This window comes from Pinus tabuliformis, chromosome 2_2 (assembly GCF_031772625.1).
Source record: "Pinus tabuliformis cultivar Carrire ecotype Pingquan chromosome 2_2, CPIR1, whole genome shotgun sequence".
Classification (NCBI taxonomy): Eukaryota; Viridiplantae; Streptophyta; class Pinopsida; order Pinales; family Pinaceae; genus Pinus; species Pinus tabuliformis.
Window position 1 is genome coordinate 851,550,773 of NC_142300.1, and position 23,670 is coordinate 851,574,442.

General features: G+C 37.7%; 1 long non-coding RNA gene across 1 annotated transcript; it reads left to right on the forward strand.

Annotated features, from left to right (window-relative positions):
• Positions 1-212: 212 nt before the first annotated feature.
• On the forward strand, positions 213-18,532 carry LOC149195636 (uncharacterized). Its single transcript, XR_016255161.1, has 2 exons — positions 213-321; positions 18,362-18,532. It is a non-coding gene; the product is annotated as an uncharacterized LOC149195636 (long non-coding RNA).
• The last annotated feature ends 5,138 nt before the right edge of the window (positions 18,533-23,670 follow it).

A 23,670-nucleotide genomic window follows, 5' to 3' on the forward strand; every position in this document is an offset into this window, starting at 1 on the left:
ATGGGCATAGCCAAGATCATCGATCTGCATGTGGTGCAGGAGGTCTTTTGCATATTTCTGACAATCAGTGGTATGTTTTCAAAGCAGATCTAGGCAGGGATTATAACAACTAGGCAGAGTTATTGACTTTGAATCTCTTATTGAAAATTGTAGTTGACTTGAGAATATCCAAGATAAAATTCTCCAGGGATTCTGAATTGGTCTCTGCAATCTTGGAAATTTGATATTGCAACCAATCCTAGAACATTTATTCTCCCACATATTCAGATTACTCAATGTTCAGGCAGATGGTCTTTCAGAAAGAAGGTTTGATCATCGAAGGTAATTCAAGTATTAATTTTGAATATATAGAGGGTTCCGTCCAGAACAAAAAGCACTTTTCAGTTGATAGTTATAGCTCTGCTCTGTGTCAGGAATGCTACAGCAATATATAGTTTGTTAAGATTCAGAAGAAGGAATGTATTTTTTGGTTCGTAGAAATATTTTCGTAGGCATTGCTACAGAAAAATTACAGGAATGCTGACAAGCATATATAGAATGTAAACTTTTATATACTTATTAAAAAGATACAACATTTTGCCTGGATAAAAGAGTGTTCATGGCAATGCCATCCAAATTAAAACGGCTTATAAGTTGTTGTCACCATTCTTTAAGATGTAACAGGCTTGCTTCTGGGATTCTAAAAATTGAAGTTTATTTCTTAAGAAGGCAATATTATTTGCATCTTTCTATTTCTGCATGGTGGGAGTGGAGTTTTTTACTTATAGTTTAGAAAATTAGCTGTGCCTGCCTCAGCACATGATGTATATATCAGTGTTTAAACTTAGGCAGCTCCCCAGCCAAGATTTTGGAATCGAATTGACTAGAATTCTGTATTTCTGTGGACTCTATGTTATCGATATTTCATTGATTCCGATAAAAGGCTCTTAAATTATACATCGTTCTAAGTTATTCTCCTCTTTAGTTTTGTCACTTATTCATATAAACCTGTTTTACCTTTTTCCCTTCAGATGGTCTTTCAAAAACTTTTGATCATCGAAAGTAATTCAAGTATTAATTTTGAATATATAGAGGGTTCCATCCAGAACAAAAGGCACTTTTCAGTTGATGGTTATAGCTCTGCTCTTTGTCAAGAATGCTACAGCAATATATACTTTGTTAAAATTGAGAAGGAATATATTTTTTGGTTCGTAGAATTATTTTTGTGGGCATTGATACAGAAAAATTACAGGAATGCTGACAAGCATATATATAATGTAGACTTTTTATATACTTAATAAAAAGAGACAACCTTTTTTGCCTGGATAAAGAATATTCATGGCAATGCCATCCTGATTAAAACAACTTATGAGTTGTTGTCACCATTCCTGAAGATGTAACTGGCTTGCTTCTGGGCTTCTAAAAATTGAAGTTTATTTCTCAAGAAGGCAATATTATTTGCATCTATCTATTTCTGAATGGTGGGAGTGGAGTGTTTTACATTTAGTATAGAAATTAGTTGTACCTGCCTCAATATATGATAAACTTAGGCAGCTCACCAGCCAAGATTTTGGAAATGTATTGACTAGAATTTTGTATATCTGTGGGCTGTATGTTATTGATATTTCATGGATTCCGATAAAAGGCTCTTAAATTATACATCGTGCTAAGTTATTCTCCTCTTTGGTTTTCTCACTTATTCATATCAACCTGCTTTTACCTTTTTCCCTTAACTGCTTTTGTTTTATTCTGACGTGTCATATCGTGGATAAGATGTTTCCTTATCAACCCTAGTCCCTTAGATAAGGGAGCAAAGAAGTCAACACTCCATCTATTTATCAATGCTTACCTACTAAAAAGGTATTAAGGGTGAATACAGAAGGTCTCGAAAGGCCCTACTGGGAGGAAGAGGCAACTATTTCAGTGAGGCTTTAAAAGACCCCATTCTAAGTCAACCCTTTGTCTCCTTATTAACCCTTTGCTGAGGAAAAGGTATCTATTAGACTGTGAGTCCCTAGACAATCACAAAGTCTAAGAATAAACTTGTAATTCTTATCTTGATGAGGTGTCATGATGATCCACTGATGAGTTCTCACTTGTCAGTGTGATATAGATCTAGATCTAGAAGATCTAGAATGATCATTGATATATTACAAATTCAGATTTTGGGATCAATACAAAAAAAATAGAACGACTTCAAGCCTTTTTTGCCACTTGCTTGTCTCGTCTCATTCATGTTAGCTCTTAACATGGTATCAGAGCAGCTATAGTTCTCAGGGCCTGGTAATTCCATGGTAATGTTCCATGGAAAGAAACTGAAGAGCTGGTGATGAAGCTTCTCCATGTTGGTTTTTCAATAGAGGTTCAATCTTTGTTGTCCATGGATGGTGATGTCAAGATGCACACGGAGGAGAAGGAAACCAAACTACATCATGAAGAATTAGTTCTCTCTGAATTCATGACCAATCTCTTGTGATTCTCACCATCATGAATATAAGGCATGGGAAAGACTGATGCAATAGAAGATCATGTTTTTTTTTTGATAAGCTATAAAAAATGCAGCATCCAAATACTCTACATTGAGCCCTATCATTCAGCTGGTTACTTATGACCCAGATCTCTTTAGTGTGGATTGCCTGGAAGTGCCAAAGCAGATTGGCTTGTACAAGGAGTCAAAGATCTGTTATATCACACTTAATTTTAGTTTGTTCCTTGCTTCCACGTTTAAATTCGGCATGCATCTTCTTTGCTGGTTAAGTTCAGAATCAATACAATGTTTCACCACCATAAGGAGGATGGGACTCCTGAAGAAATTGTGAAGCTATTCACTCATCAGCACCTCTGCATATTGCATGTTTTCCATGGCTGTGCCTGCTAACAGAGAACAAATCCATTTGAAGTCCTTTCAAATTTCACAGAATTCCTATGTCTGACCAGCTGAATCCCTCAATCTAACACGCCATAAAATCTTGGCAGGATAGTGTGCTACAAATTGGGTGGCAATAAGATCTGTTGCTTGTATAAAAAGTCGCTGACATTATTTTCAGAATTCTGTCTAATCCTAGATCTATCAAATTTGTCAGTGAAGCATTGGAACGAGATCTGAAAAATTGATCTTGACCTTCAGAGCTGCATTATGCATGGAGAAATCAGGCTGCAAACAAAAGGAGTCCACAATCAAGCAATAGAGTCATGTTTTCCACAAGGATCATGCATAAAGAACGAAATCAGCCCCTGCTCACAAATACCCAAGTGATGAGTGTTGGCATTATGATTCAAGTGTTGTCCTTGATGGCAACTCACTCAGAGGTTGGTACAGGTGATGGCAACTTAATCAGAGGACAGATCTTAGTACAGCATGCCAAGAAAGTTCATACACGCAGGTTCGTTAAGCCCAAGTCGCGTGTACACGCAGGTTGGCTTCAGTAAAAGAGCGTGTATGTGGAAAAGTACCTTTGGTCCGTGGCGGTTAGTCCTTGGAAGTTGTGCCTATGGTTTCGGACCATGGTGTCTCGACGGGCGTGTCGATCCCTCGTTTTGAGGCTGATGGTATTGGGTTACTATGGTTTTGGCTCTTGGTATTGAACAAGGCCTAAGGCTATATAAGGAGAAGATCATTAGGCAAAGAGATAATGAAGGTGGGTGAGTTGTGAAGATCTGAGGAAGTGTGAGATCCAAGTGCTAGTTATGGGTTGGTGATCTGAACCAAGGTTTCACTCATGTGGAGGATGATGAAGGATGGAACGAGATCTCAAGGCTTGAAAAGATTATCTTCATATGGTTTGACTGTTAATAGACTAGATCTATTGACGCATGTTTATTGTTATGATCTGGGTATGTTTTGATGTCTGATATAGCTGCAGAGTTTTAAGGTTGAATTTACAGATCTATACGCGGGTTGTCTTTGGTAAAAGAGCGTATACACGCAGGTTGGGCTCGTCAAAGTAGCGTATACAATGTGAAGTATGAATATGGAGTTGGATCTGGTTGTTGTTATGCTGTCTGTGTTCTTGACAGGGTTTCAGTGATACAGTATTGGGTGATTCAGAGATTGATGATGCAGGTTGTTCTACAATGGTGATTGTTTCATGGATCCAGTATGAAAATGTATGAAACGTGGTCCCGGGAAGATTGTAGGCCGGCACCTACGTACTGGTAAATATATCAGCCAGTACAAGAGCCAAGGGGGTTGTAGCTCCCTTCCAGGAGCAGCTGGAAAACGAGTGAAGGTTGTAGCCTTCTGTAGGGTTGGCACCTACGTACTAGTAAATGGATCGGCTAGTACAAGAACTATGAGGGTTGTAGCCCTCTGCAGGTTGCAGCCTGCGTGCTGGTAAAGGACTGCACCAGTACATTGTAAAAGAAGTTTCTTATTAAAGAAGAAAGAGACGAATTGCAGCAGGTGGTTTTCACCCACATTGGGTTTCCACCTTATATCATGGTGTTCATGTGTGTGGCTCTTGTGTGATGTTCTGTTCTGTTATACTGCACTTGTTTACTGTTAATATGGTTAATAATGTTCTGATGCATTTACTGAAGATAAGCTAACTGAATCATAAGATCTCTGAATATACGCTAGTTGCTTTAGACACAGTCGCGTGTACACGCGGGTTCACTTAACTGAAGTCGCGTATATGTTTCTGAGCATGAAATTGAAAAGTTTTATCTGATCTGATAATACTGATTCACCCCCCCTCTCAGTATTATTTCCAACAATGAGATGGTCGCTGACTGTGTTGGTGTTTTGATTCGAGTGGCAAAGTCATTGCCCACTCTATTCACATGGAGTTCGCCCACAAAGTTTCTTTATCTTCTGATTGATTTTCTGATTATGTCAGTGGAAAAATAAAAAGAGAAAATTACAGCAAATGTTAATAGCGGAAGTGAGACAACCCTAGTTGTGGGAGTTTTGTTTTTTTTGCTGCCTCATTTTTCAAGCGTATCAGAGCAGCGCAGCACCTGTGGCAAAATTTGCCTCATTGAAGCTTGTAACATATTCAATCCACGTGGCAAGTGAGTTTTAGTTATGGATCTGGTTCACCATTAAATTTGTTGACACTTGAGCTTTTATGGAGGGACTTCTTCAGATTCATCACAAAAAAATATGCTTCAGCTAATAAAAGACAAGATGCTTCACCAGCCACAAGATTGTACAGGTGATACTAAATGTTCCTCAAAAAACAAAAATTCAAGGTCTGTAAATTCCAATGTCACATGTTTCAGGTTCGAGTTTGGGTTCGACAATGATTGGGTTCGGTTTGAGTTCGAATTTTTTGATGAGGTTCGCTATTAGGTTCGTCTATATATATAAACATATATTAATTTAAAATGAATTATAGGATAAAATAGTAACAAATCAACATCAATAAACATAAAATATGCTATCACAAACTTGGAAACTACGAGGATAAAATACAAGCTTGAGTTGTGACATGAAGTTATGAGTTTTGATCTATGGACTTGGTCATTGGCTATGAGGTTCAATGAGGTTCGTCGAACCTCAAAACATTTTTGAGGTTCGCCAAAATTCGAACCTCAAGGTTAAAGTTTGACGAACCTTGTGACATAGGTAAATTCTAGAGATATATAAAAGAGAACGTTGATTGTATCACTTCCAAAAGTTTCTTTTTGCTGGTTGAATGGTCTCTGTTATATGATGTCCAATGTCAAATCACTAAAGTAATAACTTAGCCACTCAACCACGTATCAAGCCATACCAAACAACAGCCCACTGGGGATACCATTGTGTACAATGCTTTTACTCCATGACAGCTGAGATTTCTGGTTAGGACGCTGAGATTTCAGAGATTTTCACACTAAGGCTGATCTACCAACAAAATAAAACAAAACCCACATTCAAGTCACTGTTGCCTGCATCTCCATCTATGCTTTGAAAGGTCACACCGTTTCCTTGTTTTTTTCTATCGGTGTTGCATTTGGTAGCAACTATTTTTCTTGTTGATGTCCATATATAATCCAAGTGGGAAAGCCTACTTTGTAAAAAGGGTTAGTCCACCGAAAAAAAGGACCATTTTTTTTACCGCGATTTGACCTGAAATTTGAATAGGGGGATCCAAGGCATTTTGTGTGCTTCAGTGCCATCAGATTTGTAAAGCTTTTGGCTTACAAGCAGAACTTTTGTAAAATGACCTGCCTGAACTTGAATAAGGGGGTCTAAGGACTGTGGTTCTTGAGTGTAATTGTGCACACGTGATACTTTATTGTGTGTCTAGTTCCGGAGGTTGAGCCAATCATTGTTATCAAAATTCAAGTCATTGTAACCAAAGTCAAGTGAGTCATCAAATTCAAGATTGTAATCAAAATACAGGATGCATGATCAGTAGTACCTGACACCCTAAAGTCACTTAAAATCAAGCAAGCATGATCAAGTGAGCGTGACAAGCGAGCGAGTCAAGTAAAAACGAGTAGAGGAAAATGTCTACTAAATCCTTCTCAAAAAATTAAATATTTGCAAGAGTGCAACCATGAACAGCACGATAAATTAACGTACTTGAGTGGAAATTAAAGAAAAATCAGACGATAATTATTCAAATGGCTAACACACTAGCAGCAGCAAAAGATTTTCAAAACGAAATAGATATCATGGATCAATTGTTTGATACTCTTTAGACTAAATTAAGTTAAAAGCAGGATCAGATTGATAATATGATTGATGCAGCGCCTACAATGAAGGTAGATGCAATTTGTGATACGAAAGATCTAATAGAAAAAGTCAATGCATCTTGTAATACACATGAATTCATCCACAAATATGATACAAGTTGTGGCACATAAGAGCTCATAAAGCAAAGTAATGCAAGATGTGATACAGAGGAAGAAATCTCATTCAACAGAAATCGGCATGGATTGGGATACACAAAAGAAAACAGCTTTCATATTCCAAATTTCTCTAAACCAGTTCAGTTTGTGAGTGCAGGATTTCTTGATGAAGTTAAAAGTATTGATAAAAAAGTGTCAGCATTGTCAGAGAAATGGTCACATGGAGAGTCAATGTTTGTTGATTTTTGTGTGGCATCGGGAGGTATTCCTGCATGCCAAGAGGTAACCTAAGTTGGCCTAGAAGAATTGTGAAAATTAAAATCAAAATTTTACTTTTTGGGCATCATGTAGGCTCAAAAAAGACCAGTCAGCCCCACCATGAAAGGGTGTGTCCTTTGGTCAAAATTCAACCCATTCGACTTGTATATATACATGACATGACACTTCACTTTGATCATTCATCATCACATCATCTCTCTTCTAGAGCAGCAGCACGCATGACAAAAGGAGGTCGAATTGACTTCACTTTGACCGAGTTGAAGGAGGGTAGGTTGACCACATTTGACCAAGTTATAGGAGCTGAGTTTGATCATAGTTGAATGAACTGCAAGAGTCGATTTTGACCACAGTTGACCAAATTGCAAGAGCCAGGTTTGGCTGCAGTTGACCAAATTGTAGAAGCCGAGTTTGACCCCAATTAACCGAGCTGCAAGAGCCATATTCAACCGCAATTGACGGCAGGAGTAGCAGGGCAAAATTTGACCATAGAACTGACCGCATGTCCAAGTTTGTCCAGGCTGGTTTGACTGCAAATTTTGGGCAGTTTGATCAACCTTGACTTGCTGGAGTTTGACCAGATTTGTCTGGCATTTTGACTTGGATATTGGCATAAATTTCTAGACAAATTATAATTTGTAAACCTTGCTGAAGAATAATTTCTCCTAAAGAAAAGTTGTTGGGTTTTCTCCCAACGTTGGGTTTCCCAAGATAAAATTTGTTCTCTATTGTGCATGGTTGTCTCTTTATGATATTTATTGTTTCCAATACATTTACTATTGAGATTTTCTATGTATAATTGCTCAATGATCTAAGTGACATGAGATAAATTGATTGAAGATCATTAGGTAGTCATAATCATATTAGAAGACTAGTTTCTACTGTGCATCTTGTCGAAAATTCAACATGGTTTGAGAGCCATCTAGTTGAAACAATAGCTATTGAAGTCAGCCTAAGAGATAAGTGTTCAACAGCTTGATTGGTTTTTGGACCTTCTGTAAAAATGGCACCAAGTCTTAGAGTTGAAGACAAGTTAGATGGTGCCATCAACCTCAAATCTTGGAGAACCAAGATACTCCTTATCTTGAAAAAGAATGAAATTCAGGATCATGTGGAGAAAGTCATTCCATAGCCAGAGAGAGCTCAAGAGAAAGCCGAGTATATGAAGAATGAAGCCAAGGTGAAGAGAATCTTGGTAGATTCCATAAAGGACCACTTGATTTTCATGTTGCTACATTGAAAACTACCAAAGGAGTATATGATGCTTTGGCATGATTATATGAGAGGAGCAACACTAGTAGGGAGTTAACCTTGAGAAATCATCTTCGTAAAGTCATGATGACTAGATCAGATTTCGTTGTCTCATATCTTATGAGAGAGTCTACCAATTTTGAGATGAGCTTGTAGCCATTGGAGATACCATTGATGACACAGAGCTTGTTACAATGACTCTCAATCGATTTCCCTCCTCATGGGAGCCTTTTATTCAAGGAATTTGTGCACGAGAAAAACTTCCCAAGTTTGATAAGCTATGGACTAATCGTGTCTAGGAGAAGACCAAATTGTTGTCTAGGAATAGCTTGCAAAATCTGCAAGATGAAGAAACCCAAGCTCTTGCAACTCACACAAGGAAAGGAAAAGGAAGAAGGAATTTTGGAATGATTGATGAGAAGAATACACGTAGAAGACTTGCTCCTGTTTAGGATCAGAAGAAATAGGATATGTCAAAGGTCAAGTGCTTCATTTGTCATGATTTTGGATCTTATGCCTCCCAATGCCCTGAGAAGAAAAGGAAGAGAAAGTAGCATGCATCAACAATCAATGTTGATGATGATGACGATGAGCATCCACCACAGAAGAAGACAAAGGAATCTAAGCATGATGAGATTGCAGATGGACTTCAGTGATTTCTACAAGGAGGCAAGGATCAAGAGGGAGTTGACAGTTCCCTACAGGCCTCAACAAATTTCTTCCTTGATCAAGAGATTATATTTTTTTTCTCCCTCGATTATCATTGTTATTTTATTCTTTGGTCAACCTCTTGTCCTTATATTTGGGTTTGTTATGATTTTTCCTTCCATGGTCTCCTAAGTTGAGTTTGTAAAAAGGAAAACAGAGCCATTGTGGAGACTGCCAAGGTGATGATTCATGTAGCAGATGGAAATATAGAAGCAAGTTTTGAGACAAGAGGATTCTCTCATAAATAGGGAGTGGACTATGAGAAGATTTTTGTTCCAGTTACCATATGGTCAAATTCTTAGAGTTGAAGAAATTGCAATGACATCTAGGAGCGTGCCAGATGACCAGATGAGCTTCCAACAAATAGTCAGGCAAAGTGGAAGGAGCAGCCTTCCAAGAGGATGTCATGAGTTGAGACTGTCAGAATAGATGCTCAGAAACGAGAGGTCTCTAGGAGCAATATGTCTTCTATGAAGGGACCATGTGAGACAGTGCAGTATGCTTCATTGACACAGTGAACAATAATGCTAGAAGGACTTTCCTACATAACAAAGGAAGTAGCAATGGAAAATGAGCTTGTTTATGTGACAAAGGGAGCAACAGTTGCAGGAGGATTTGCTTCCATGATAGAGGGAGCAACCTAGATTACCACAAGAAGACCTACTTCAATGTTAGAGAGAGTTGGTCTCAGAGTTTGAGATGAAGGATCTTGGTCTGATGCATTATTTTTCATGGGATTAGAGGTGTGGCAAAGACCTAATGAGATCTTCCTCAGACAAGGGAAGTATATTGTTCATATTTTGAGAAGATTTGATCTGATGAACTACAAGTCCATGGCTACACCTATGATGACCAATCTGAAGAAGTTGAGTGTCTGCTTCAGATTTAGATTTGGTGGATCCCACAATTACAGTGAGTTGTTTGGATCCTTGATGTATCGGGTTAACACCAGGCCTGATATTTGCTTTTTAATGAACACCCTGAGCCAGTATATGGTTAATAACTTGATTCGAGGCAGATCCATTGGGTTGCAGTGAAGCATATGTTGAGGTACCTGCATGGTATAGTTGGATATGCTTTGAGATGTCTCAAGTGGGTCTTAGGTGGTGAAGTGAGGTTGCAAGAATATACTGATTCAAATTGGGTTGGGAGTGCAAAGGATAGAAAGAAAACCTCAGGGTGTTGCTTCAGCTTGGGTTCAATGATGATAAACTAGTTTAGCAGGAAGCAAACTTCTATCAGTACCGCAAAGGCAGAGTATGTCGCAACCAGTGTCGCAAGTCGTAAAGCACTGTGGCTTCAAAAGCTTCTTTCAAGACTATTTCATCAGGTCACTTCATCCGAGACATGGTGCAGAAGGGAGCAATGAAACTCTAGTACATGTCCACAGATAAGCAAAGTGCGGACATTCTCATTAAGCCTCTATCTAGAGTGAAGTTTGTATACTTCATAAACAAGCTTTCTATGATGTAGAATGCCTCCCTCGTTAAGAGAGAGTGTTGATATCTTTGCAAGATCAAGTAGACCATCTCCAGAGAAGCCAGACAGACTTAGTTGGGTCATGTTGATTTAACCAGGGGAGATGGATGCATTCACCTAAGTAGCCATGAAGGGCGTTGGTTGGGTCATGTTGATTTAACTAGGGGTGAATGGCCAAGGGCAATTGCAAGATTGGACAAATCTTCTCTTGAGAACCCAGAAGAACTTGGTTGGGTCATGCTAATTTGACCATAGCAGATAGATGTATCATGTAATTCACCTGAGAAGCCATAAAGGACTTTGGTTGGGCTAATTGGTCAAGGGTGAATGGTCCAAGGGTAGATCTTCTCCTGAGAAGCCATAAAGGACCTTGGTTGGGTCATGTTGATTTGACCAGAGGAGATTGATACATTTAACTAAGGAGCCATAAAGGACTTTGGTGGGCCATGCTGATTTGGCCAAGGATAAATGGCCCAGGATACTCACATTGCCTACTCCAGGATGGAGTGATCTATAGATGTGCATGTGAGGAGTCATATTACCTACTCCAAGATGGAGTGATTTATAGATGTGCATGTGAGGAGTCAACACAGCAAGCTCATTAACTTTTCTTATGTAGTAAAAATTTCAACTAAGGGGAAATATGTTGCAGCCAAGGAGAATACCTCCCTCGCTAAGAGGGAGTGTTGATTATTATGTAGCATCAGGAGATATTCTCGCATGCCAAGAGATAACCTAAGTCGGCCTAGAAAAATTGTGAAAATGAAAATAAAAAATAAATTTTTGGGCATCATGTAGGCTCAAAAAGGACAAGTCAACCCAACCATGGAAGGACGTGTCCCTTACCCATTCGACTTGTATATATACATGATGTGACACTTCACTTTGATCATCCATCATTACATCATCTCTCTTCCAAAGCAACAACATGTGTGACAAAAGGAGGCCAATTTGACTTGACTTTGACCGAATTGAAGGAGGGCAGGTTGACGACATTTGACTAAGCTGCAAGAGCCGAGGTTGATCATAGTTGACTGAACTGCAAGAGTCGAGTTTGATGGCAGTTGACCGAATTACAAGAATCAAGTTTGACTGCTATTGACCAAGTTGCAAGAGCCACAATCAACCGCAAGTGACCGCAAGGGCTACAAGGCCAAATTTGACTGCGGGTCTGAGTTTGACCAAGTTGGTTTGACCACATATTTTGGGTAGTTTGACCAACATTGACTTCTAATTATTCTGGGCGATTTGACCAACCTTGACTTGTTGGAGTTTGACAAGTTTTGCCAGGTATTTTGACTTGAGTATTGGCACAAATTTCTAAACAAATTATTGATTTGTAAACCCTGTTGAAGAATAATTTCTCCTAAAGAAAAGTTGTTGGGTTTTCTCCCAAGGTTAGGTTTCCCAAGGTGAAATTTGTTGTCTCTATTGTGCATGGTTGTCTCTTTATGATCTTTAATGTTTCCATTGCATTTACTGTTGAGATTTTCTGTGTATAAGCTCAATGATTTCAGTAACATGAAATAAATTGATTGAAGATCATTAGGGAGTAATTATCAAATCAGAAGATTGTTTCTACTCTACATCTTGTAGAAAATTCAACAATGCTTTAATCTCCATCCTTGTCTTCATTGTGGGAATACAAATCATCTATCAACAAGATGTCAAAAGCAAAAGAAAGCAGAGAAAAAAATCCATTATGGATGGATAAATTCTTGGAGATGGAATTAAGAAGTGAAGAAACTACATCAGTCTTACCACCTAGTCAAAACAGAGGTAAAGACACAAGAGTCAAAGCAGGTACTCTCCACACCTAAAGGGGGAGAGCACAATGATAAAAGAAATTTTCCTACACCTTTAGGTGGGGGAGTAAATTGATGAAGTCAAATGGGTTAGTGGTTATCCAAAAACCACTACCTTATTCAAAGAAAATTAGTTGGTGGTAATCCAAAAACATCACATCATTCAAGTGCAAATTGGTTAGTGGTAAACCTTAAACCACCACATCATTCAAAGCAAATAGGTTAGTGGTAAATCTTAAGCCACCAGTTTCCATGGAAGATGATTAGTGGTCAACCGGAAAAAGCACCACCTAAAGAACTCAAAGCCCAGATTTGGATCCTATCAAGAATCAACTATTGAAAGTCAAATCAACAGAATTAATCAGCATTCAATCAACAATGATTTCAATGGAAATGTTCAGAAATAGCAACTGATCATTTCCAAATATTCAAATATTGGCAGTTTTACAAGCATATCTTCATCAAAACTCAGTTCAACAGTTTTAAATTGAATGTAACAAATGTTATTGGTACAATTATTTAGACTTGTGATTAAGTGGGGGATGTTAGACTCTGAGTCCCTAAACAATCACAAAGTCTGAAATACACTTGTAATTATTATCTTGACGAGGTGTCATGATGATCCACTGATGAGTTGTCAATGTGATCTAGATCTAGATCTAGAAAAACTAGAATAATCATTGATGTAATAGAAATTCAGATTTTGAGATCAATACACAAAGATAGAATGGTTTCAAGCATTTTCCACCACTTGCTTGTCTTGTCTCGCCCATGTTAATTCTTAATAGGTATCAAATCATTAGACACAAATACTTCATTACAGCCAGGGTGGCCCCCAACAAATCAATCCAGAAGGGCCTTAAAGGCCTTATTAAGATAGATGGGTAAAGACTTTCCATAAGGTTTTGAAATGCTTGCTTGTGGGATACTCAAATTAAAATTATACATCTTAAGAAGGCAATATTGTTTGCATTTTTCCATATATGAATGGTAAGAGTGGAGTGTTCAAAATCTAATATAGAAATTAGTTGTACCTGTCCCAACACATGATGTATGTATCAGACACTTTAAACGTAGGTAAGTAGCCAAGGATTTCAAAACAAATTGACTACATTTATGTAATATCTGTTACTGATATTTCACGGATTCTGATAAAAAGCTCTCAAATTATAGGTGATGCTAAGTTATTCTCCCCTTTGGTTTTGTTACTTGTGTGTACCTAACTAAAGCCTTATGCATCCCTTCATGAATAATTTCAAACAAATCACATGCGTTTACCTTTTTTCAATCTTAACTGATTTATTTTTCTAGACTGTTGCATGATGGATAAGACGATTGCTAGGTTTCATGTTATGTTGCTACTGTCAATGCATTCTTTTTGTCAATTTCTACGAAGTAGTCTAACAAGGTGGAGGAATTGCCTGGTTTCCGTCACTGCCTGGAAAAACGTCCGGCTCCGGCCACCGACAATTCCTCCGCCCTCAGCCACCTTTCGCGAGCTCCGCCAACCTCCGCCACCATTCCACCCACCACCGTGGAACATTAATTCGTCTAACAGAATTCTGAGCACGGGTATGGCAATTCGAATTTGCCCCAAACCAATTCCCATTTCGCTCATTTGCATTCGAATTTTCTCAGAGAAGAAAACTTGCTCAACCATCCTCAAGGCCAGGCGTTCATTTTGGGCTACATGAGTACAGGCTTCTAGAGTGAGTTTCTGACAGTCCATAATACTGCAAAGTGTATCATGTTCAGCTTTTGTAGGGGAAAGATGTGCCATCAGTGGTCACCTCACAACATTTGAAGGACTCAAATCTCTGTATGTACATGAAGTGAAGCTAAACTATTAGCCAATGGCATGGCAAGGAATTTCATACCATTACTGGCACAAGGATGGAGATATTACAAAAAACACAGACTTTGCTATGGCCGTAATATCCTGCATTGTCTCCATTATTAGAGTAACTTGTTATTTATGGCTGTTGCTTTTACTATGGGCAATGAAGTCATGCCATCGTCAATGCCAATGAAAGATCACTTGGCAAAAACGGATTCTGTGAAGCGAGCAAAGATATTAAAACATTTTGTGAGCAAGGAAAAATTGAACGAGGCAATGGGTTTTTTACATGTTATGGATCAACAAGGAATTAAGCTAGACCTCGCTGTTTATAATTCTCTATTGCAGACGTGTATTGACATGAAAGCAGTAGCAGAGGGCAGGCTAGTTCATGAATGCCCATCAAAGATGGGTTTAAACCAGATACAAAATTGAAAACCAAACTTATTATCTTGTATGCTAAATGTGGTAGTCTTGTTTATGCACGCCAAGTGTTTGACGAAATGTTTGAAAGAAACGTGGTCACATGGACTGCCATGATTGCAGGATATGCTCAACATGGGTATGCTGAAGAAGCCCTATTGTTGTTTTCCAATATGCTAAGGGTTGGAATTAAGGCTAATCAGTATACTTTTGCAAGTGTTCTGCGGGCTTGTGCGCGATCATGGGCTCTGGAACAGGGAAAACAGATACACAGTAGCATCCTTAAGACAAGATTTCGGTCGTATTTATTTGTGGAAAGTGCTCTTGTTGATATGCACTCGAAATGCGGAAGTATAGAGGATGCACGTAGAGTGTTTGACAAAATGTTTCAACAAGACGTGGTTTCATGGAATGCAATGGTTGCAGGTTATGTTGTGCAAGGGGATGCTGACAAACCCTGGAGACTCTTCTGTCTGTAGCAGGCAAGAATGAAGCCTGATCGATTTACTTTCGGCAGCATACTACGAGCGTGTAGCAGCTCAGCAGCCTTGGAAAAGGGTAGCCAGGTTCATGCTTGCGTTATCAGGATGTGTTTTCAATCATATTTTGTTGTGGGAGGGGCACTTGTTGATATGTATGCCAAGTGTGGCAACATGGACAATGCATGTGTTATATTTGAATTGATGTCCCCAAAAGATGTGATCGCTTGCACGGCGATGATTATTGGTTATGCTCAACAACACGGTCATGATGAAGAGGCATTATCAATCTATTATGAAACGTGGCGTGCTGGTATAAAACCACACCATGTTATGTTTTCTAGTGTTCTCAATGCATGTGCTGGCCTTGCAGCCCTGGAGCAGGGCAGGCAAATCCATGCTCACATTTTTAAAGTTGAATCTGAGTCGTATATTGTTTTTGGGAATGCTCTTGTTGATATGTATGCAAAATCCAGGAGGATAGAAAATGCACGGCATCTATTTGACACAATGCATGAAAGAAATGTGGTTTCATGGACTACCATGATTACAAGATATGGCAAGCATGGTCATGGAAAGGATGTTCTCCAACTTTTTGAGCGAATGCAACAGATGGGCATAAAGCCTAACGATGTTACCTTTTTGGCTGTTCTGTCTGCCTGCAGCCATGCAGGCTTAGTGGATGAAGCATGGCAATATTTTAATTCCATTATTCAAGATCACCATATTACTCCAAGAGCAAAGCACTATGCCTGTTTGGTTGACCTTCTTGGACAAGCTAGGAGCCTAGATGATGCACATAAATTAATCAAAGAGAAAGTGCCTTTTGTGCCCAATGCTTCAATTTGGGGTGCCTTGCTTGGTGCCTGCAGAATCCATGGCAATGTTGAGCTAGGCAAATTAGCAGTTGAACACCTGTTTGAGCTAGACCCCCAAAACTCTGGTAATTATGTGATGTTAGCAAACATCTATGCAGCATCTGGCAGGTGGGCATATGCAGTAAAGGTTAGAAAAATGATGAGGGACAGAGGAATAAAGAAAGAAACTGGCTACAGTTGGATTGAAATCAAGAAGAGTGTATATGCTTTTGTCATGGGGGGTAGATCACACCCTCAATCTGAGGGGATTTATGCAATGATAGATAACTTGACTAGTCAGATGAAGGAAATAGGGTATGTACCAGACACAAACTTTGTGCTGCATAACATAGAGGAGGAGCTAAAGGAATATATTCTTTGCCATCACAGTGAAAAGTTGGCCATTGCTTTCGGGCTTATTAGCACACCCCAAGGGACACTGTACGAGTTGTAAAAAACCTTCGTGTCTGTGGTGACTGTCACACTGCCACCAAATTCATCTCCAAGATTGTTCAGAGGGAAATTGTAGTTAGGGTCAGGCGTTCGAACTCGGCTAACTGCTGAATTAGCTTCAGAATGTGACGAACATATTCTTTGTTTCTATTGTCCTTCACTGTGCCAAGTGAGGTCAATTTCTATCATTTTTGAAAATAAAAAAATCAGAATGAGGATGATGAGTAAGTATCCATTTGATATTTTTCAAATTTAATCCCTATGCTTCGCTTGTATCTCACTATTAATGCATATGAACACTCAATCCATCATTGTGTTATTCCTTAACATGTTTGATACATAAAGATATCTCATCACTTGATGTTGGTTGCTCTACCACATACTCAATCCATCATTGTGTTATTCCTTAACATGTTTGATACATAAAGATATCTCATCATTTGATGTTGGTTGCTCTACCACATAATCATCTTAGTGTAATCTATCTTCACGCTTTGTGCCATGTGATGGGTTGACCTAAGATTTGATTGCACCACCGTGATGACTCAATCGCTTCTTTGATACACCAGATGGATGGATCACCTTATTGGAGTCTTTTTCTACTTATCCATGTGCTTCATTCAAATTCACTACTTCAAAATCATTACTAACCTTGGATTCTACTACAGATTAATAGATGAGCTACATAAATTGTTAATTTCTACAATACTTGCATATTAGCCTAATTTTACAAAGAAAAACATATAAAACGAAGAATAACAAAATTATTACCTTTGTAGAACCTTCTTTAGTTCATATGGAAGATTTCATGTGAAATATGACAAAATGATGTAGGAAAGATGATTGTGAGGGTTTCTACAAGGTAAAAGAGATCAGACTAATGTAGAAAAATGACAAAATGTTACTAATTATGGGCCCATCATTCCCCATACTTAATTTAGTGCATGTCCTCATGCAATTTGACAAAATTGAATTTTCTTTTGTCAACTTCCTGATTTAGAGTATGGTTTCAGATGGTTTGATGACAATGTCCAGGTTGTTTTGGGTGCCCTTATTTTTCATGGCAACAAACCATCTAGGCTTCCTCACTAGTATATTTTCGTTCATAATTTTGATCTTTAAGTGTAGTTCCCTCCTATATTTCTTGAGTTTGGAATTTTTATGCTACCAGTGATACATCCTTTTGAGAATCTTGTGGTTTTTCTCTTTGAGCATTTCATTCTCTCTTTTGATATGTCTCTCTAAAACTTCCAGTTTTGTTACCTCTTATTTTGATGCTTTGATGATATCCTTTTCCATAGGAATGTCTAAAGGAAAGTCACACTACTCAAAATAATGTTCATTAATCTTGTACCTTTTCATTATGTGCCTCTTGTTCCACGGAATTGATTTATTCATAGACCTATTGTTGAATTTTATCTCATCCTAGCTTTGTTGGTGACAATTAAGGCTTTCTTGCTTCTAAGTTTTCCATTATTTTAGGTGAAACAAGGTTATTCTCATTACCTTGTTTTTTCATGCTTCTTGTTACCCTTATGTATTTATTTTTATTTTATTTTTTAAATATTTTAATCCCATAAACAACCTAGACATTGTCATGGTCAAAGGCCAATGAGGTTTGAACCTTATCATTGCGTTTTTTGTTGGTGGATTTTTGATTCCTAGCCTCTAGTCAGAGATCTCGTTGGATTTTCATGACTTCATTAAGCTGATTTTGCCTTCATGGAATAGTATATGATAGCGTAATAGATTGTTATGTTATTTTGAACATGCCCTCTTCATGATTTGTTGATGTTCACTGAACGATATTCTGTCCTTTTATGCTTGTGATAAAGTGTTAATTGTCCTATTGCCCAAATCAACGTCAGTTGTTATCTTTTAGTTGTGTGTTTGGTGAAAGTGTTTATTTTGATCTTGTGTGCTCGTGTATATATGCGTGTTGATGTTCCTGGTCACATATAGTTTATGGTCTGCTAGGATAATGATGGTGTTGATTAATTTTCAAAATTTTAACGTGGATGCTCTTTTTTTCAGGTTGTTCTACAGTTCTGCTTCCAACCAGGATTGTCCATGCATTGAACCTCAATGTGGAAGACATAAATTCTCAGCCAAGCACACAATGTGGTCTTTTTCCAAGCATGCAATTCTCATCCAAGCACACAATGTGGTCTTTTGCCAAGCACACAATGTTTATCTATACAAATATTTTTTGTTGTAAAATGCATCATGGAAGTGATGGTCATGGTTGAAGACTTGTATTTTATCTAGTCCATGGTTTTCCAACTTCCAGTTGTACAGCAAGTGATAAAGCTGTGATAGATTAATTTACCTTTTGTATAAGCATCATTACATGAAATGATGCTCTAGAAGCACGAGGGAAGTATTATTCAATACTGTGGCAGTTTCCACAGTCTTGAGGAAACAGTTCTAGCATTTTGTAATAAATTGAATATAATGAAATCCATTGCAGTGAATTTCTTGCTAGCAATCTGTTATATTCCAAACTTTTGATGTTCAGCTCCACTCCATTTTGGTATCTTCCTTTTTATGTCAATAAAACAGATCCGTTGCAATCACTGTACTTATCATTCCAATGGTAACCCCTTTAAATTATTAATTAACCAATTTAAGCTAATAAGGAAGATCCTTGCAAGTGTCCACTCTATTCCATCTATGTTCCTCGAACATGCCAATGAAAACACTGATTCATTCTTTGAAATCTGCTCCCCTCACCATATTTCCGCTGTTGATCAAATGGCTGATGCATAAAGTAATGACAGTATTCCTATACCCACCTGCCCCTGATAGTTGAAATGGCCTAGGCATTTTCTAGGAACTACAAAATCCCATGTTCCATTACACTTTATAAATGTTCCAAGAATTTTTGTCCTTGCTCATTTACCTTAACAGAATTTATAAAATTGGACAGCATTTAAAAATATCGATAGCGTTCAATTATTTGAAACAGAGTTTTAGCTTCTAGAATTCCACAAGGTATATTTACTGAGCTTTTTTCATCATTTTTTTATATTCTTCCATAAGAGAACCCATTTTTTAGCATATCCACTGGCCACTACACATTTCTGCCATTAAAAGGATTCAAGCTCATCTTTTGAGGATTGCTAATGCCCAGTAAAAATGATCTCAGCATAAGCTCATTTGGTACAAGAAGGAAGCTCATTTGTTGTCATTCTTGCTATTGTCTTTGCTTTATGGTTCTTGTTATCAATCCTAAATCAACTTTTTGTTTTCTTCTATTGTTCATGGGAATATCTGGAATTCTATTATATTCAGTTTGCTTTAGATTGGGAAAACACTGGAATCATGGGGTATATGGAGTAGACATAAAATGTTCATGCTATATTCACTGTGACTTTCACATATACCAATCAAACTACCCCATGATTCCAGTTCTACACAGCTTGAACTTGGTAAGCAGGCATTACCGTAAGATTTCAATTATTTCTTTTATTGGAGAATTGTTGCAGAGAAGAACCCCTTTTTTAGCATATCCACTGGCCACTACACATTTCTGCCATTAAAAGGATTCAAGTTTATCTTTTGAGGATTACTAATGCTCAGTAAAATGATCTCAACATAAGCTCATTTGGTACGAGAAGGAAGCTCATTTGTTGTCATTCTTGCTATTGTCTTTGCTTTAAGGTTCTTGTTATCAATCCTAAATCAACTTTTTGTTTTCTTCTATTGTTCATGGGAATATCTGGAATTCTATTATATTCAGTTTGTTTTAGATTGGGAAAACAATTGCATCAAATTATATTTCTTTTTAAAGGCAGGAAAGATGGGTATATGGAGTAGACATAAAATGTTCATGCTATATTTACTGTGACTTTCACATATACCAATCAAACTACCCCATGATTCCAATTCTACACAGCTTGAACTTGGTAAGCAGGCATTACCGTAAGATTTCAATTATTTCTTTTATTGGAGAATTGTTGCAAAGAAGAGAACCCCTTTTTTAGCATATCCACTGGCCACTACACATTTCTGCCATTAAAAGGATTCAAGCTCATCTTTTGAGGATTACTAATGCTCAGTAAAAATGATCTCAGCATAAGCTCATTTGGTACGAGAAGGAAGCTCATTTGTTGTCATTCTTGCTATTGTCTTTGCTTTATGGTTCTTATTATCAATCCTAAATCAACTTTTTGTTTTCTTCTATTGTTCATGGGAATATCTGGAATTCTATTATATTCAGTTTGGTTTAGATTGGGAAAACAATTGCATCAAATTATATTTCTTTTTAAAGGCAGGAAAGATGGGTATATGGAGTAGACATAAAATGTTCATGCTATATTTACTGTGACTTTCACATATACCAATCAAACTATTTGACAATTTCCATAACTATATGTGTGAATGTCGGGGCTTTGTTTATCATAGTGTTGCCTTTGACTTATCTCCTGCAAGAAGCTGACTGCAGTTAATTGCATCGGTGGATCATAGGAGCTTGTTTACATGCTCTTTGTACATGAAGTCCCTGAGGGTATATCGCCATCCACCGTTCAGGTACTCCTTGCATCATGATTGATGTTGAAAAACAATAAATCCTGTGTGGTGAGCTTTTGATGGCAAGTAACTTCAATCATTTTACTGTTATAGCTGAGAACACCTATGGCATAAATTAGAGTTGAAGTGATTGCATAGAGTAGTATGAAATAGGTATTTGGGCTTGAATTTGATTAGGACAATTATTGTGCAGCACACCTGTATAATGACTAGGAGATTGAGGGTGTGATTAAAGGGGGGAACTATGGAAGGAGTTTTGTGGCCATGTCTAGTATGCATATCAATTATGTGAGGATGCTCTGCAATTCAGAAATTTGCATAGTTTTACATTTCATTATTGATAGAAGAGAGCAACTAGTGGTAGACACCCAGTATTCAAGGATCATCCCACATGTCAAATGACTGACAAGTGATATATGACAAACAAAGATGGTAAAGGCTGGTATTTGCTGGGGCTGATGACAATTCAACTTGGCATTATATTTTAAAATCCAATTTTGAATGGATTGATGGATGAAGATATTAATTAAATTCATTAGTTAGTGGGTTTGGTTTAGATATTGTCAGTGTTCCATGGGGATGTGCCCCCTAGTGTGTTTCCCATACTTCAGGGGCTGTATGTCCCACTTTTGGGGAAGCTCAGGGAAATGATTCCAGAGTGTGGGGGATGATTTTGCCCAGCTACACCCCCCCATCAACAGAAAAAAGATAAGGGGAAACACATGGGAAATGATTCCTAACCTAATAAGACAGAACAAAAATAGGGGATTGAGTTTTGAGGAGTTTGTGACCTTGGTAATTAATGGTAATATTAATTATTTCAAGATGTTTAAGAGGTGCCAATCTCATTGGACTTCATATGGAGAAAGTAAAATTTCATATCCCATTCATATTTCAGTGGACTTAACAGTTTTCCAGATTTTGGATTGTAGCATTTCCACTTGATTGTACATTGATGAATTTTCATGGGTTGAATTGCTGTTGTTGAGATTTTATCATATGGGGATCCCTATGTTAGGGGCCCCGATGCCCCCCTATCCCCCATGAATTTCCCTAAAATTTGGGTTTCCCACATGTCCCCCATGTGTGTTTCTCCACTCACGCACTCTGCTGCCCTGGAAACTTGGTGGAACATAGGATATTGTGCATACTGTGTGTTCTATTATGACCAATGTTTTTGAAACTTGTAATTTTAGTCAAGAGCAAACAATTATGTTTGATTATAATCCATGATTCTGTCCCTATGCAACAAATGGCTCCTATCTGTTGTTGATTTACCATTTAGTACCCAATTGAACTTTGACGAGAAGTTGATATGAGGTAGTGGGATTGGCAGCAGACACAAGCTGATGGAACAGAATCAATTTAGCTGATGTGTGATTCTTGCAAAAGTTGTGTGCTTTAATGATTGTTAAGGTATGCTGTCAGCCTGGCACTTATCTGGGTAAGACTTCCATGAATCCGTCCCTATGCAACAATGGATTGTATCCCTTGTTGATTTACCATTAACTGCCCACTTAACTTTGATGGCAAGTGGCAAGTTGATCTAAAGTAGTGGGATTGGCAATCAATGCAAGGTTAAGGAGCAGAATCAATTTTGCTTGTGTAATTTTTACAAAACTTGTTTGGTCTAGTGTTTGTCAATGTATGCTGGAAAATGGGTAACATTTTGGGTCTCTCGGTGTCAAACTTCCACTGAAGATGGAAAGAGAGAGGACTCTGAACTGCAATTTGAATTAGTCTCCGTAAAATTTAAATTGTTTTCAAATTGTTGTTTTTCCCCTTGATGAGAAGTCTGTAACTTGAGGGAATCATTTTTGATACGACATGGTAATAATGTTTGAACTATATAGTATAAATTGAATTTGAAAATATATTCAAACTCTGTGCATGGCAGGTGTTGGTGGTAAGGGGAATCTTCTCAGGATTAATGCAAAAAAGCTCGTACCAGCTCAAAATTCTCTGTCCGTGTTGTATCCAGTCTTTAAATTGATATGGATGCTGCTAGTTGGACGATTTCTTGGCCTTTAGCTATTCTCCACTTCATAATTCATTGTTTGAATGATGTAGTATTTTATAAGTCTCTTCTTTGCATATGCTGTCAGGTTTAGAAGCTTTGAACTCTTGCCTAGTTAAAAATGATTGCTCTATGAATAGATGCTGCAGGCCTAATTTTGTAGAATGCAAATAAGCCAAATTTAATTGGTGCTATATAGACTAGACAGAAGCCAATCACACAGCACAGTGAATGCAAATTAAAGGTTTTGTCAAGAATGTAAACATAATGAGGATATATGGAGCATAAAAATGGTGGAAGTTGTACACATTTGCTACCAAGGAATGATAAAAAATGTGTTTTCTTCTGTTTTTCAAAATCATTATTCCTGTGATTGTTTCGAAAGTTACTAGTTTATTCCCTTTTACATTAAACTTGTTAATAGAAATATGTAGATCACTTAGAAATGCGATAAATTCCAAGGTAGATATAATCTTTTGGAAATATTATAAACAAATGAGGATTCTGTATTATCGCTGCTTCATTTCTCTGTTAGATTGTTAATGAAATAATGATAACTTTGTTCAATCTAAATTTGATTCTTATTCTTCTGATTGGATTGCACGAATAAGATAAAATCTACAGAAAGGTTATATAGGTTGGTTTATCTATAATTACTCTTTGGATTGCCTCTGCTTTCAGTTGATATACAGGAATGTTCACTTCTTACATGTAACTTGGAACATTTATGGCAAGCTTTTATGTATCATACCTGGGTTAAAAACCTCTTACAAAAAACAAGGAAAATTTTCTA